The following is an 18,304-nucleotide window of genomic DNA, read 5'->3' on the forward strand; positions in this document are numbered from 1 at the left end:
CAATTTCTTGTTCTTCAGAGTTCAGGATGAGTATACACTGTTTTTCACTATATATATATATATACTCTTCAGAAAAATTTAATATTCACTGTAGTCAGTTTTAACTTGATTCTGACTAGTCTATTTCTGATTATATGTTTTATTGCTGGATGAAAAGGTAAATTTAAAATAAGCATGGAAAAGTTGACAGTGGAACCACGGTTCCGGAGAATCTGACGTAAATATGTCTCTGTAATGTAATGTAATGAAATGTAATAATTCTTATATAAGATATGTATTGTGATATTCTAAAACGTTTTTACCAGCACAAAATTATCTAATCCACGATGCACTTCTACAAGCAATTCACAGCTCAGCTCTTTTCGTAGTAACGAAAGCTGATTGTTGACGGCAGTAATGTAACACAACAATGCCGAGTAAACAGATGACACAACAATTAGTTTCTTAGGTAACATAACAATGCACGCAGGAGTTCATATAAAAGATGACCATTGTTGTCGGTCCATATTTATACATTGTTGATATGGATCTCACACAACTTCGTTACACATCTTCGTTACGCTTTTTTGCCGAATGACACTTCCGCATAGACATATTTATGTCAAAAACGTTTTCTAGATTGAAGAATTTTGACAAACTTGCACACTTTATTGTCAGGAAGTTTTGATTATGCAGTTGGGGGATAGAAGCAGGAATTATATATATATAATTGAAGAGTCATAAGCAGTATTGTAGTTGCACTGTAATGATGGAAATTAATTTCATTAGTAAACAGAATTTTTTCATAATGCATTAACATACCTTGCTATCTTCGTGCATCAGCAAAGTGTTTATTATTAAAAGTAATTCTGTATTGAAACTATCAATTTTGGTGATATTTATAAGTGATAATTTCTGCAACTCAAGCATTGTGGCATTGAACTTGGCAGGGGCATCATAACAACTCAAGCACTCATTCAATCACGGGATCTTGTATTGCAATGAATGAATTTGTTAATGTGTGTCTCATGTGCGTTATGATGTAATGTTTTGACAGGTGGAGTCACTAGAATTGCAAGTAAAAGATGGCAGCAGCTCTTCAGAAAGACTTTGATATCAAGAGAGAAGAATTAGAAACAGAATTGAAAGCTGCTGTTGACAAGGTACTGCCATAAGGGAACACCAATGGACATGAACATTTCTCTGTTTTATGCAGGCTTCTCTTTAATTCAGAATCTGAGACTTTCTTTCATTCTTTAATCATTCTGCACATATTTTGTCAGAAATCATGTTTAATTCTTTCCAGTTTGTGACAGGAATGTTTTCATGGATAAAACCTAGGAAGCAGAATTTGGAAAAAAAAATGACAGAGGTATGCTGTGTGATGTGAAATTGGTTGTGTGACTAATCAGACCTTGATAGGTTTTGAGGTTTTAATTGCACTACAACCCAGAAGGCAGCCATCTTCCAATTAGACCTTATTTCCATGATGCCATCAAGGCATTGGTGGATCATCGGAAAATATATTGAGAAAAACAATGCGACTGTTGAGAAGTAATGTGAATCAGTTTTACTGTAAAACAGTACACTCATTTTATAGTAAGACAATTGTTTTAATTTGAATTACCCTTGTATATAGTTAATGCAGTACCAGACTGAGTGGCATTGAACTTGGCAGGGGCATCATAACAACTCAAAAATATAAATCTCACTTTTACATTAGGTAATTGAATATTTTATGCTTGTTATTAAATTGTGTATTTCTGTATTATTTATATGAAGTATACTTTCTTTAATATGAACACATACAGATAAATTCTATTTTGACTTTCCTAATCAGCATTCCCCTCGATATATTTAAGTTTACTAAATGTGTTTATGACATTTCCAGGCACCTTGCATCCTGCATATGCAGGGATTTACTGTACTTTTGATTGCAGTGTGATTAGGATAGTGATGAAACATTTGACAATAACACTTAAAGGTTTAAAGAAAAATTGTTTTCTTTATTGTGGCTGTTATTGAGGTGTGAGAGAGTTTATGTAATGTGTCTTGCAGTAATTATTGTAAATTAACTTGTGATGTTATTATAGGTTCTGAAGTCATATGAAACACCATAAAAGATAATTGTATACATTTTTATAGCTTTGTCTATGAGTACATTCTGTGCTGAGATTGAAGCTCCTGTTCTTACAGATCTGGGTGTTGCGAGATATAATTGGTGAACTGGAGAGTCAGGTTGAGACAAAGACGCAACATGAGGCTGCTGTAGAACAGCAGTTGTGTGAGCTGCATGCTATACTGGAACAGCAGAGTAGGACTCATCAGGAACTGGCAGAGGAAGTGAGTGACAACTTTTATGCATTTGTCCATCTGTATATCATCTCCAAAACCACTCAACAAATATTAATGAAATGTGGTGTTTAATTTTTACAGTTAAAGTTGCCCACATAAATTTCAATTTGATTTGTATCAATCCAGTATAATTTCTACTCTACATGAAGCTTGGGTTAAATTTGTAATATTTTTGTTCAAAGTGGTTCATCATATGAAAGAGATTATGACATAGCATAAAATATGGTCTCATTAGGATCTACAATTTTTATTTAAATATGTTTTATATTAGTATTGAATGTAAAGAGAATAGTTTACATCTCTATGTAATGTTGGCTTCACCAACATCAGAATTTATGAATCTTTATAGTGTGATATCTGTAATGATAATTAGCTTTGCAAGAATGAATTTATGTTACCCTATGAAGTGCCACCTATTATTTCAGTTCTGTGATACTGGGAACATGTGCATGTACATATTTGCAGAAAAAAATACTGAAAATGGAATTAAATTAACTGAACCTAATCATATGTTTTTCACTGATGTCAATTAGTAGGGTTGCTACCTCCCTATTTGCCCCCCCCCCCTTCAAATCCATGTGTAGACATGTAGACATACTGGTAGTCTATGATGTAAAAGTCTACCTGGTAACATTCTACCAAGGTTGGCTTGTTGAATACTCCTCAAAAGGGCACATTTATTTTGATCTCCATGGAAAGAAGAGTTCTGTCTCAGCAGAATATTTGTATCTTGCTGAGAGCATGGCCAGACAGTTAAAAGGCAGGGGAAGAAGTCAAAACTTTGGGACTATGGATGGTACACTGGTTAAGAGAAGATCATGAACTAGCTGCCTGTTTTATGATTTAACCAAAAATTCAGATATAATGTAATGATCTTGAGGATTAGGGCCTGTGTTACTGTGGATTACTTCCCTAGACAATGTTTCCAGTTTTATAGGGTGCTTTTTTATGCTTATGTACAGTTGAACTCATTGCGATTGGATTCTGGCAAGTCAGAATTGACAGAGCACATCAGCCATCTTGAAGAACAATTGCAGAAACATCGGTTGCATGTTGAGCAGTTTCATTCAAACTCTACAGCCTTGCGGCAGATGAAGGCACAGGTGTGTGACATATTTTATAAAGGAATGTGTTGGTCTGAATTTCATTTGTTTCCCATTAAATTTGTCGCTGATATAGTATATGAGAATTCATGTTGTGGAAGTGCTTGTTGGGTGACCACTGACTGACGTGACTGCTTCATGCATAATTTTGTTTCAGCTGAGGGACTTGGAGGCAGCAGTAGATAAGAAGACCAAGGACCTTGAATCATATCATGCCACTGTGTCCAGTGCCAGCTGCAGTTCTCCTTCTGAAGATGTTTCAATAAGGTGTGGTTCATTTTCTTGATTATTTGTGCATTTCAGGAAGTGTTACTAAATTATGGATAAATCATAGACATTGTTGCCATTGGATAAGAAAGGTCTGAAATGTTTATACCTGTTAATGCAAGATTTCTGATTGAATTGAAGCCACTGTGTAACAAAACAAAATTATTGTCACAGTTAAATTTCTGTACTTTTCTGAGGACTTAATAAGCAAGATTCAGTTGTTATGGGATTTTTTTTCCCCATAAGAGGTAAAGCATGTGGATGGCTTATGTTTAATACGGTGTACCGTGTATGATTATTTCGGAAAGCATTAATTAATTGACATCCTAATGTGCTTCAAATTATTTGAAGGTTTTTAATAAAATAAATATTTAACAAATGCCTATGATAAGGTTTTATTTGAGCATAAAAAATATGTGAAGATTGTATTCAGATGCCAAATTCTACTCTTAATTTACACAAAACCATTTTGAATTTACTGGTTATAATGATTGTTTTTTGGGCAATTTTGTGTTGTTTAAATTATGTAGCATCAAGTGAGATATTGTAGGATGATTGTGAATAGTGACTTGAGAGGTATGTGGAAGGATGTGGTCATGGACTATTGTAAGGTACTGTCCTGGTATTTGACTGGATGGACTAAGGAAAACCGCATTAAACCAGTTGGAATAATTAGTCTTTTGTCTCCGAGATGTGTTGCCACTGACATATCAGACTCATTCTATAGTAATTATAAATTAATGGTGATGAGAAGATGATTATAATGATAATTTACAAGAATCACTATACCATTATGTTGAGGTTATTTTGTGGATTTCTGTTTATAAGCTGTAATTTGTAGAAATTACCTCATCTGTATATGTGCTAATAATTTGTAATTTTTTTAAAATGATACTCAGTTTAAATTTTGATCATTTCACATAGGGAACAACTGGATGCCTTTCGATGTGATACTCCTGAAGAAGCACGCAACACTCAATCTCCTGTTTGTTTGCCACTGGATGAATTACATCGACTGCAAGACAAGCTTCAGCGGCACTCTAGAGCAGAGGAAGTGGCTCTCAAGCGAATACGAGACCTAGAGATGCAGCTTAAGGGAGTCAAGAAGAATGAAGAAGTAATGTGTTCTTGATGCTTTCATTTTTGGGAATAGAGTTGTATTAGTAATTTCCTCTTTATAACTTGTAGACTTGTGGTAGATACAAAATCCCACTGGTGTTATTTGTTCATGAATCAGTAAAGGTAGAGAATGACCTCATAACATGGAAACCTGGTGGAAACATTGATGGATGATTATTAGTTTCATTTTTGAGTTACTGTTGCAGGATGTGGTTGCAGAAAGAGATGCCCTACAGGAATACATGGAAAAACAGCTTCTCAAGATTTCAGCTCTACAGTCACGATTGGATGAACAGCGTCAAAAGACAGACAGCCAGAAGAAAGAAGCAAACTCAGAACTGCAGACAAAAGTCTGTGATCAGGAGAAGGAATTTAGCAGACTCCGTGAGACAATAGAGACCAGGGACCAGGAGGCATGTAATGAAGTAGTCTTATGTATTCAATTAAGAACGTTTCAGGTGTAACCAAACATTGAAGACAAGTGATTAGCACTTTTGCAGATAAAACAGTCAGTTGCAGATCTTACATCTTTTAACTTCTTCCTTTGTGCATCCTGTATATACTCTATTAGAACAATGTTTTTGTTCTGCCATTTCTCAGAGTTTATTATATTTTGTACTAAAAATATGCAAACCATGTTATAAGTGTTATACTTGGTAGAGTCAGTTACTCTGAGGAATTACTTCCAGTGATGACTGATAGTCTGTATTTATCATTAGACCAGTTTCAGCACATGTGTGCTTATGTACAGTCACTGTCAGTTTTAAATAAAATATATTGTGTCCCTGATATCTTTTTCTAGGTAAAGGAGTTGAAAACAACTCTTCAGGAAACCAGAAGAATTATGATGGCACAAGAAAAGGAATGGCATACAAAGGCAAATGAAGAATTAGAAACAATTGAGAAGCTCACAGAGACCTGCAAGAAGCTGAAGGCAGAGAAACGTGTGTTAGAGGTAAAGGGTGCTCTCTTTCTCTGTTATTTAAATAGAACTGGTGGAAGTCATATACATGAAGATGGCTGTCTTCTGGATTGTAGTCTGGTAGAAGTTTACTGATGATTTAGAGGTCCTTGCTGCCTCCATCATCAGAGCAATATGTTCATAATTGAAGATTTACGTCTTCTGGGTTGTTGCGCTGTGTAGTCTGGTTGATATTAACCAACGTTTCAGAGGTCATACTGCCTCCGTCATCAGGGCGATATTCAGACGGAAATCTTCATACTCACCGCTGTGAGAACCTCAAAAGTCATTTACATGTTTGTCTTTCAGTTTCTAAGGAATTAAATAAAATAAGAAGGATGAAAAGTGTTACAGAAGAATTTTCATTTCATGCTTCTTGATTTAACTCCTTAAATACTAAAAACTCTGTTAATGTTAGTCCCACTGGTTGCAACAGTGAGACTGCACTGCTCTTACATCTGAGTTACAGTGTTAGCTGTCATTTTGTAAAAGAAAACGCAAAGTGGAAGGATGACATTCCATGTAAGTATTGGTACTGTTCTGAACACAGCTATTATTTCAACTGATGTTATTATATTTGTATGTGTCATAATTTTAATCTCTTCAGAATTAACTGGATAAACAGATGCAGTTCAGTTACATCATAGACATTACTGCAATAGTCAGCAATTGTTTATTCTTTCTTTAGTACTATTGTGAGATGTAATTTCACCATCTGAAGAACAGAAACAAATTCTTAGTGAGATAAGCGCAATGAGACATATAACTTTGGACAAAAAAATATTTGAGAAAATGTTTGAGGACAAACAAGTGACTTATCCTAAGACAAAATGGACATATGATTGTGGATGTAGAAGAGTGGACTAATTGTTATAGACAAAAACATTTTGATGAAATGTCTTGGAAACATAAGAATTTGGATACCGTGATTTTGGAGCCTTTAGTTCTGCTGCCATGCTTTAAATAAAGTGTTATTCTGTTAGTCATTTATATATTGTTCTTATTCTGCAATTTCTCATTCTCAGAACAATATGAAAGTGGGAGAAACAGGGGTTTTGATTGTGGTAGACTTAAATTTCTGGACATTTTCAGAGGAGCAGTCAGATGGAGCGTATGTTTGGTCCACGAGATGAGATGAGGTTCCACAAATCAAACATTACTGAAGGATTTCTGAGTCTCGATAGAGATGATGTGGTGAGTGCGGTTGTTATTGAGTGTCTTCTTTCTGTCATACAGTTATAGTCTGTTGATTTATGTCTGTGCTTTAAAAGAACAGTGATTATACAGAAAGTTCATTATTTCAATACTGGATAATTAAAATTGTGTATAAATCAAACTTATGAGCAAACCACAAGTCAATTATTTGAGCAGTAGAGTGAAAACTCTATTAACTTAAGAAAAATATATGGTCCAGAAGGTAAAATCTTAAGTGAAGTATAAGGCATAGCAATTCACAAAGTTGAAATGAATATTTCAACAACTCCTTCCGTCAAAATTCCTTTTTACTTCTCATTCATGATTACCCTTGCACACATCTCACCTGCCACAACTTATTCTCTGCAGTTGATACAGCACAACGACATACCTATACATCCATCATCATTTCTAAAACCTGACACCAGAAGAGTGTGAATTCTTTCTTTCATGCCACCCATTTCACATGTGTAATACCAGGGTACCACAAAGTTAGTAAACCCATATGCACACTGAGATTCTGTTTTGTCAACCATATTGAGTCAACTTATTAATGAGAGAAGGTCTGAAGCCTGTAGGGGACAAATTGACATGAACCATTACTGTAACAGTGAACTTAATATAACATTTTAACTTCATTGTTTACTAGTTAACTGTTATTGAACCTTGGGATTGGTACATACAGATTTCAGCATGATTGGAGCAGTAATATTTTTGTTGGTAATAGAGTTTATGTTTTGTTCCAGCTTTATACTAGCCCACGTGAAGTTTTTTCAGGATCAGAAGTAGATCATGATAACAGCTACTTGAAAACAATATTGAACAAGAAGGACTCTGAAATAATGTCACTGAAGAACCAATTGGCCGTAAGCACCTCTGTTATTACAACATTCTCCTTACACTGACTTCATGTGACTCTTCTTCAGATTGAACTTTTTATTTGTTTTTACAGCTTTGATATTTATGTCTGTGACACAGTCGCATGATTTTTTAAAAATAATTCAATCTTAATTTTGAGACATTTTACAGCATTTCAAAATGTGTCCAGAAAGATGAAAGGAAGATGTGATAGTGTGTACTGTGGCACAGTGGGCATACTTATTATATGCAAGGTTTTCTGGAATCATAGGTTACAGGAATATCTTTATCTTTTATGGATATTAAAATCTGAACAAGGAGGACTTGGTGATTAAGTAGAAAAACCTTGTGTTAGGCTTTTTTTTTAAATAAAGATAATGCTGGTATGCCTGACTCCTTTTAAGATCCTATATCATCTTTTTGGTACATATCAGGGTAAGCTGGAGTTGGAGCAGAAGCTGGAGTTAGAGCAGGAGCAAGGTACCAAATTGGAGTTGGAGTTACAAAGAGTTCAGCAGAGAGCAGAAGAGCTTGAATCTTCAGTGGAGAAGGAGAAGCAACTGGGACAGCAGAAGATAGAAATAGAGAAGGGAATAATCCAACAGCTAAAGAGAGAGTTGCTTACTGTAGAGGGACAACAAGACATGTTTTCTCAAAAAATATAACATGCTAATACTCAGATATGTTATGGGAGCAATAATTTTGAACTTTTGTCACAAAAAATAAACTAGTGCACCAGTGTATACCAGTTTAGTCTTCTGAGTTGTAGGGTCGTATATTATTGACGGAAGCGTCCAACATTTCATTTATACCCTGAAATGGGGTGGTCATTTCTTCTGAAATGTCTGAACCTTCTTCCAGTAATGCATAGTGTTCTAAACTTTTATTTTAAAAATGTTATGATGAAAGTGTGGCATGATATAACTATACCCGTGATTCAGAATGTGAATGTGATGCTGGAGCAACATGTGACCGAAAATGCAGAAGTAGCCCTTACACTCTCTCGGCTAACAGGGGAGCGCCAACGCCTACAGGCCCGAATTAAAGATCTGGAAGAGCAGCTCAAGACTGCACATAGGTCACAGGTAAGGACAGGTGGCTTTACTTTGCTCTAATCCTTAATAGCATTTTACATTAGTTATTCTTTAATGACATTAAAATGTTGGATTCTGAACAAATTTATATATAAGTGGAATTTCTGAAGTTTCTGTTATGTGATTAGTAACTACCCGCTTTAGACATAAGAATTTATAAAACATTGTGTCAAAACTTGAGATTTGAAGTTCTCACAGCAGTGAATATGTTGGTGTTTTTCTTCTGGGTTGTGATGCTGTATGGATGCATAGCTGGATACTAGAGTTTCAGAGATAGATAGATGGAAAGAGAGAGAGAGAGAGAGAGAGAGAACACATACACGTGTGCACACACTATTTTGTTGCAAATCTAATCATTTTTTGTGTAAACTGGGTTGACCTGGACCTAGTTTTTGTCCACTGGCATGTGTAGTGTACTTAAATATGTACCTTTGAACCATATCCTGAACAATTTCAGTCCTGTTTGTAACTTCGCAACCTATTGCTCCAAGATATGTTATATTATACTCCTATTGATGCAAAAATTTTCCATGTGTGTGTATACATTTTGAACTACTATGATTTTTTATTCCATACACATAAAACTTACAATATCATTAAATAACCTTTGCTTATTTTATTTTATGACACACTTAATGATGCTGTCAGATGCTCATGCTGTATAGCATCTTATAGATGTGTTTTATCTCATTTGAGGTACCCGCTGAAATGGATTCAGTACACATGGAATTTGCTGCAGAGAGAACTTTATGGGCACAGGAGAAAGCTGCACTCAAATTGGCATTGGCTCAAGCTGAAGCTGATGCCATTCATGGTTCTAGAATAGGTGAAGGTGCTGACATCACTGATAGAGTGAGTTTTTCCATGTTCTTACTTTTAAGAGGCTAATGTGTTTTGGCACATGTTTCAAGGTGATGGTTTTTACTGGAAGTATCAGTCTGTTCATTTTTAAATGAAATGCAATTTACCATACATTATGAAGTTATAGTGTAAACACTGTTAAATAAATTCTATAGAATATCTTTTACAAAGTAAAGTAAAGCTGTTCTGCTGTACGCCATGTAGGTGCTTGGGGGGAGTTTTGGACAGTTATGTTATGTTGCATTTTGGATCAAAGAAAGCTTAATTAATATAAGACATGCCTCTGCAGGTGAAACACTTGTTTGGAAAGTATCTACGGTCAGAGAGCTATCGTAAGGCTCTAGTGTGGCAGAAGAGGTATCTTCTAGTTGTTCTTGGTGGGTATCAAGAGTCAGAAGCAATCACTGTAAGTCGCCTGGCTCACCTGTCTGGTGTACAAGAAGCCATGCTTCACCAGCAGCATTCTGTGTCTCAGAAAAAACCAAGGACAAGGTTTAAGTAAGTTTTTTAATTTTTAAGTTAATACTGTCAGTTATTCATCAGACTGATATTATGTCAACTTCTTCCTGAGGCGTTTACATTTTATATGGATTGTCTAACAACCAAGCCTCTCCATCTGTCTCTGCCTTGATACTCTTCGTCCCATGTTTTTCTATCCTGTCTGACATCTTTCCTAATTTGTTCCCAGCTTGATCTCAGCCTCCCTCTTCAGTGTTTTACTTTCATATTCAAGGCCTTCTTTGGGATTCTCTCTTCATTCATTTTTAAAACATGCCCATACTGTAATATGTTAATTTACCTTCCAAAGTTTTTATTTTTAAATGCTTTCTAATTATTTCAATCCTTATTCTTCCTTAGTCTTTTCCATCTGTGCTTGTTAAAAATTTAAGAAGTCATTGCATGGTTGTCATGTTTCAGGACGGCAGCAATAGTCATGATTGCGCTGTCCCGTATGCGTTATTTGGTGCAGCGGTGGCGACTCGGACGTCGGGTAGGAAGCAGTGCTGTGCTGAGTAGAGGTTGTAGTGAGAGTACACTGTCCAGTGCGCAGTCCTCGTATCATGGTGAGTAAACAACATCTTATTGCGGACTTCGTTTGCTGTAAAAAGCGTTTCAACATTCCTTGTATTATAACTCCCTAACATGTTTATGATGTGTAGTAGGCTGTTTCCTATATCTGTGGCTATGACACTAGTCAGCAGTGGTGCAGGAAACTGATTAGTTAGATGTGAGTACCTGATGACTGTAGACATCCGACATGTTAGGCATCATGACAAACAAGTTAGGAAATATAAACATAGTGGAACATTCCTTGCACATTTGCTAATGGTCCTGTTGATGTCAGAGTTGTTGGGGGGGGGGGGGGGGCAGTGACATACCACCATTACCACTATGGTAGCAGAATCCAAATATTTAAGTCTCTTAATACCAAAGACCATTCTGAACTGGTTCCATCTACCTCCCTTCCTTACAACTTTTCTTCTTAAAATCTGTCCAATTGATGTCTTTTCATTACTATCTTGTTCTTCTGTAAGATGCTCTTTATGATGTTACGCTGAAGTACGTCAATCTGATTCGAAAGGTTAAGGGTATCAAGTATATGTGTTTTGTGTAGTTTCATACATTGAATATACCCATTTCTCAACTTACATATTTTGTTATCATGCTGCTTTCCTACATAAGTCTTTTGTTGTTTCAGGTCCAAGAAGACATGGGTCATCAACATCTGTGAGCAGTTTAGGAATTTGCAGAGCCCCTGCACAAGAGTACGATGTTCTCATGTCTCCACCCAGTAGAGACCGACCCATGTTGCAGAGGTGGGAGACTGATTTTGTACAGCACCATGTGAGGTGAATGTGTGGAAATGTTTGATTATTACCTCTTCTCTTATTATTTTCTTCCTTTTTGTTATACTCTGACTGGCCATATATAGATCGGGCAACTGGTGGTAATAATAAAGGGCCAATACATCTGTACCTCAACTGAATAGTAGTAACATGCAGTAGACAGCTGGATGTACCTATACCTTTATTGTAAATAATAATTGAGACAAACTGTTTGTATTTTAAACTTCTAATTTAATTGAGAGGGCTTACCTGTTTCTATTGATAATTAGATCTCATCTAAGAGTCTAATTTGGAGTTACCACTGTTTACTTTTAAGGTTGACATAAATACCATTTTCTCTGCACAAAATTTGTGTGTTAACACAGCAGCAGCACTTACTGGCTTTTTTGTTTCATTTGTCAGGGACAAGTAGGTCAGTGTGCTTGTTGAGCCCTTGTAATAGCATGTAATGTTTGAGACATAAGGAACTCATGTCTCTGGATTTGCAGGACATGAATTGAAGAGGATTTTATGGTAGGAGTGGTTTCGATCAGTAAGTTGACAGGAGAAAGATTGGGGTTTTAAAATGTTATAATTGAAGCTCAAAGAGACTTTAATGGTTCTTGCATTTATCTTGAATTAGAAGGGCAACAGGTTTATTTGGTATTTTGGTCTGCAATCTCTGAAGTTCAGGATAAAAAATGTAATTTATGTTGGGCATATACTATGATGTTGAAAACTAAATTGAACAGACTCAAGACTGGGTCAGTGGTGGGCTTTTATGTTCACAGCGTTTCAGCTTTGGGTCTTAGTACCAACTGATACTCTTAAAATACTTAATGCAAACTACTCCATTTAAAGTTGATTGCCTATTTTTGGCTGAGGGTTGGAAGTGTCACATACAAGTATTTCATATTAATTTTCCATTTTCTGTTTATAGGAGTACAGAAGGCATTCCTGTTTCACCACTGAGGCCATACCATGTGGCTGAATATGTTGATAGATTTGACGAACTCCAGAGAAATCTTGGGTTGAGTTTAACAAAATCCCCACCTTGAACCCAAATAAACTTGCCAGTTTACTAGATGTATGTTCAGAATTTATTTGGCCTGTATCTTTCTGATGATGTTGGTGATTTAATTTGGTCAGAGATCCCAAATAACATTGCATAGATAAAATCTGTTTAGTAAAACTTGTTAATATCAAAGTTGTAGCAGTGAGTAATTAAAATTAGAATATCCGTTATCATTTGTTAAGTGGTGCACAACATATTTTTGTAGTAAGGGTTGTTGCTGATTGAAAACAGGATGGCACTGATTAATAATACGAACTGTAACATATTTTCTTAAATCTGAATGCATGTTTTACTATATGTATTTTAATTTTATGTAATTTATTTTTATATATGTATATAACACTATTATCTTCATAGATTAACTTTATTTTGTAATGCAGCAAGTGCCATCTTTATAAATAGAGGAACATATATTAATTTTCCCCTTTTAAATTTCTTCACAAAACATTTTTGTTATAATTTGTGAGCACTGTCTGCACATAGATTTTCAGTTCTGAGAACATTCAGTATGAGTATGTGAGATTATATCACATTGTATGTCACCATTTCATTTGCCATACTGCACTCTTGACATACAAGGGCAGTTCAAATCTGACCCAGAATTTGAATTGTTTCTCATGAATAATACTGTAGATTAATATAATTGTTGAACATTAATTCCATGAGATGGGACAAGTGTGTACTTCAGAAAGACTGCATGATTTGAAACTTTTAACAAAATTCTGGATAAAATTTGAACCTCCTAAATATTTGTTTTCAGGACCATAAGTTTATCAACAAACAGTCATTTCAGTAATAAACCACAATTAAAAAATTCATTTTAACATTTAAAAGAGAATTTTTACTGTACATTTTCATAGGTGACACTCCATGTTAGGCTTGAAATTAAACACAAAACCTTATATTCTCATGTATAGTTTTTTCAAGAGAGGTGCCTTTGTAACCTTAAGTGCATGTTTTGCATTTCATGAAGTTTGCTACCTAACTCGTAGTGATATATGTTTGTGAACACTTTAACAGATTAGCATTAGCAAGTCACCGTGGATTAAATTGTCTTTGTACATTAGCCAAGAGAGCATTTGGAAGATGCATTATACACATTCACACACAAATGTAAGTAGTTATTCCAAAAAGAGTGAATGCTATGAATTAGTGGTTCGCAAATGGTGTCAGAACACTTTTAAATATGAACTCGGTAAACTTGAGTGGAGAATTAAGTGGAGTATTCACTCTTCTGTGCTCACATATTAACGAAAATGTTACATTATAGCTTTGTTTCTTCTTGGAGAGTACCGGGAGTTGTGCAGCCCTGTTACTGGCAAGTACTTGGTCATATCTTTTCCATTGTTGTCATTTGAAATCACTGTACTGATGGACTAATCATTTGTTGCATGATATGTTTTAAGAAATGGAGTATTCTGTAGAACTGAGCCATGGTCATTAACTTCCTGTTTGGAATAAATTAAGTTTTCATTTATAATTTAATATTAAAGTTAATTTGTCCATGGTGCTTAAGTAAGCCGCACACCATGCAGACAATTGGGTGAATGGAGATATAGCTCCAAATGTTCTTAATCTTGGCACTTGATGGAAGTGAATGGTTAACTAAACACATCAGTGTTTTTCACTTGAGGAGAGAATAGAGTGCTCCAGTATCATTAGGATAGGAGGTTAGATGGGCCCCAGAATTGGTCTGGATGCAGTGGCTAAGAGAAAAATCTGTGCCTCTGCCAGAAATTGAACCCCAAACATCCAACCCATACCCTAGTAGCTATAGTAACTGAGCTGTCCCAGTTCCCTGAGGTCTGAGATAAACTTATTAATCCATGATTATAAAATTTTTAATGACAGGAATCAACAAGAGTGAAGTATTCTTGAATATCATCGTTTTCTGTGATTTTAGGACATTTTATAATCCTGTTATAACTTTAGAGACTCATTAAATAAATCAAACTGAAACTTTAAGAAAATTCAAATAAATTTTGATAGTGACATGCCCTCCACTTCATGTTTTGCACACGCAGAATAATGGGCACAACTCAAAACATGTAACATTTTGTAGTGAAGCAATTTTAAATTTTATAATCTGTATATAAAGAGCTATAAGGGTGTAACTGATATGCAGCTGAATGGATAGAAACTACAGCTGTGGCCTTATTATACTGTTAAAAGCAACTTCAGCTTTCAAATAGTACCTTTTTTAATTATGGTCCTGTTATTCTGTGTGTATGAATTGTGTTAATTGTACCATCATGTCTCAGTTGTCTGACCTGTCTTTGTAAGAATTTGGTTCACGGTATGAAGGTGAGGTTGAAATTAAAGTAGGAATGGCTTGCAGAGATGTGTGTGTCTCTCTCGCTCTCTCTCTCTCTCTCTCCCATCCCTCCCTCTCTCCTCTCCCCTCCCCCCATAAAGGAAAAAGTTTTCATAAAATTACAACTACCAATTAGACAGTAGCCATATTATTACTTTTATGTGAAAATATGAAAAGGTTGTTTAAAATATGTTTAATTATTTATTGTATCATATATTTATAAAGTATTCATAACACTTGCAAAAAAACAACTTATTTTGAGTTTGATAAATTTTGCATTCTGTACAGATATTTTTAAATCTCATAACATACTTGTGTTTAGAAACTGCCTGCCCAAAAGGCGTACAAAATTGTCTAATACATTAACCTCTCCCATTAATTTCCACATCAATAAGAATACCAAGATATATATGTAAGTATACAGTTGTGTAGAATTTTGTTTGAATAGAATGGACTATTTTTTTATGTCTCCCTTATCACAAAATTAATTTTAAAAAATTACAGTTAACGAAACAGGATTGTTGTTTAAATTGATAATTTTACATAATATGTAAGTACTTTGGAACCATGTATAATTTCACTGTACTTTATTTTTATTGTGTAGTGCTAGAAATGTTCTCTGTCTGTTACTGCAGTATGTACGCATTGTGTCATTCCAGTGTGTTTCATATTGATCAGGAAGAACTTTCTAGTCATGAGACCTGATTAGGATAAGAATACCAGTAATCTGAAGTTCAGGGTACAATGACTTTTGAACAACATTTTATGTCAGTCATTGTGGGCTAACGGCAACAGTCTTCCACATTAAAACACGCCATGTGAAATAGAGGTTCTTGCCAAATATGAAGTTACTGGTAGATTGGTAAGTTTGTAGTCAATTCATGTGCAGCAACGTCAAGTGATAGAAATCTGAGCTTAGAACTTATGTGACCTAATTTTTTATAATGTTATTTTCTCCACTCTAGAAATAATGGTTGTATCTCCGTGGCTTTTGCCACATGTTGTGATAAGTTTCACCACCTGACGTTAAGGTTGGCAATGATGTAGGAGAGGCTTAATGAACAGCATACCCTGACAATGGAGAACTCTGTTATCTGTAGGCAGTATTAAAATCATTAGTCATGTTCATCTCTTTCTTGCAAATTAGGTGTATTAACGCCTGTCTGTTCCTTGACCCTCTAAAGAATAAAACTTATTTGAATGATACAAAAAATATTCCTTTGTCCAAGAAAACACACTAAAACACCATTACACCTTAAATATTTTAATGGTGATTAGAGAAATGTTTTGCTGTTTGTTTCTTGTGTGTGGTCCGATTTGTTTTAAATATCTAGTCTCTGAATACGAAAGAGTGTGTATATTCTAATAGATGATATGGTAAAAATAAAATGTACCCCTGTTTGAGATAGTTCCTCATTGTTTTTTAGGTCACTGTTACCAAAGTGAAAAGAACGTTAATATTAAGATTAAATGAGAAAACTTCTCTGTATAGATTGTATATGTAATGTGTTGTATTTTTAAGGTTTCAGTATTGAAAGTTAGTGCTGTACGACTAAATTTGAGTGTTATATTTCAGCCTCAAGATACTATTCCGTGTTTTATTGCTTGTTCAACTTGTAAATCGTAAGTTTTAAAAGGGCATGTTATTCTCAAAAGTTTTGCTGATCTAGTTTTGCTATAATATTATTAGGTCTGGTTAATTCGGTGATGAACCTTCTGGTTCCATAAGCCATCTAGTTAGTTAGTTGTTATTAGATCTGATTTTACATTAGTGTTTCCTACATTTCTTTATTCACTTACAACCAAAATATCCTTTGTGATGTATGTAAGATGTATATATATGAATGAAAAATGTACAAATGTGATATTAACAGATTTGAGTGCTTCATTTTGGAATTTCTTCACTTATAGTCCCTCCTTCGGTATACAAGGTCCCCAACATCAAGGCTTTTCAGGTTGTGGGCCAAACAGTATCTTGGATTTCATCATAGGTTCAGCCTTCTTAGTGACTGTAAGGCCATACCTTTTCTTATAATCCTGAAAAGTATCAACATTATCTTCATACTCATCGCCCTGATGATGGAGGCAGTATGACCTCCGAAGCGTTCGTTAACATCGACTAGACTACACAGCGTAAAAACCCAGAAGACAGAAATCTTCAGACTCACCGCTGTGAAAACTTCAATTCTCGTCCTTATGATGGAGGCAGTATGATCTTTGAGGCGTTCGTTAACATCGACCAGACTACACAGCGTAACAACCAAGAAGGCAGAAATCTTCAGACTCACCGCTATGATAACTTAAAATCTCGTCCTGATGATGGAGGCAGTATGACCTCCGAAGTGTTCGTTAACATCGACCAGACTACACAGCGCATCAACCCAGAAGACAGAAATCTGCAAACTCACCGCTGTGAAAACTTCAATTCTCGTACTGATGATGGAGGCAGTATGACCTCCGAAGCGTTGGTTAACATCGACCAGACTACACAGAGCAAGAACCCAGAAGACAGAAATCTTCAGACTCACCGCTGTGAAAACTTCAAATATCGCCCTGTTGATGGGGGCAGCTTGACCTCCGAAGCGTTCGTTAACATCGACTAGACTACACAGCGTTAAAACCCAGAAGACAGAAATCTACAGACTTGCCGCTGTGAAAACTTCAAAGCTCGTCCTGATGATGGAGGCAGTATGACCTCCGAAAAGTTGGTTAACATCGACCAGACTACACAGCGTAACAACCCAGAAGACAGAAAACTTCATACTCACCGCTGTGAAAACTTGAAATCTCGCCCTGATGATGGAGGCAGTATGACCTCCGAAAAGTTGGTTAACATCGACCAGACTACACAGCGTAACAACCCAGAAGACAGAAATCTTCAGACTCACCGCTGTGAAAACTTCAAATCTCGCCCTGATGATGGAGGCAGTATGACCTCCGAAGCGTTCGTTAACATCGACCAGACTACACAGCGTAACAACCCAGAAGACAGAAATCCTCATACTCATCGCCCTGATGATGGAGGCAGTATGACTTCCGAAACGTTGGTAAACATCGACCAGACTACACAGCGTAACAACCCAGAAGACAGAAATCCTCATACTCATCGCCCTGATGACGGAAGCAGTATGACCTCCGAAACGTTGGTTAACATCGACCAGACTACACAGCGTAACAACCCAGAAGACAGAAATCCTCATACTCATCGCCCTGATGATGGAGGCAGTATGACTTCCGAAACGTTGGTAAACATCGACCAGACTACACAGCGTAACAACCCAGAAGACAGAAATCCTCA

The 18,304-nt window shown here is 35.8% G+C and overlaps 1 pseudogene; it reads left to right on the top strand.

Annotated features, from left to right (window-relative positions):
* The window catches only part of LOC147873815 (uncharacterized), a 49,929-nt pseudogene extending 33,048 nt beyond the window's left edge, over window positions 1-16,881 (top strand).
* Window positions 16,882-18,304: the final 1,423 nt, after the last annotated feature.

The sequence above is a fragment of the Zootermopsis nevadensis genome, unplaced genomic scaffold (assembly GCF_977971745.1).
Source record: "Zootermopsis nevadensis isolate Lab colony 2312 unplaced genomic scaffold, Znev_1.0 Znev_ptg000014l, whole genome shotgun sequence".
NCBI lineage: Eukaryota > Metazoa > Arthropoda > Insecta > Blattodea > Termopsidae > Zootermopsis > Zootermopsis nevadensis.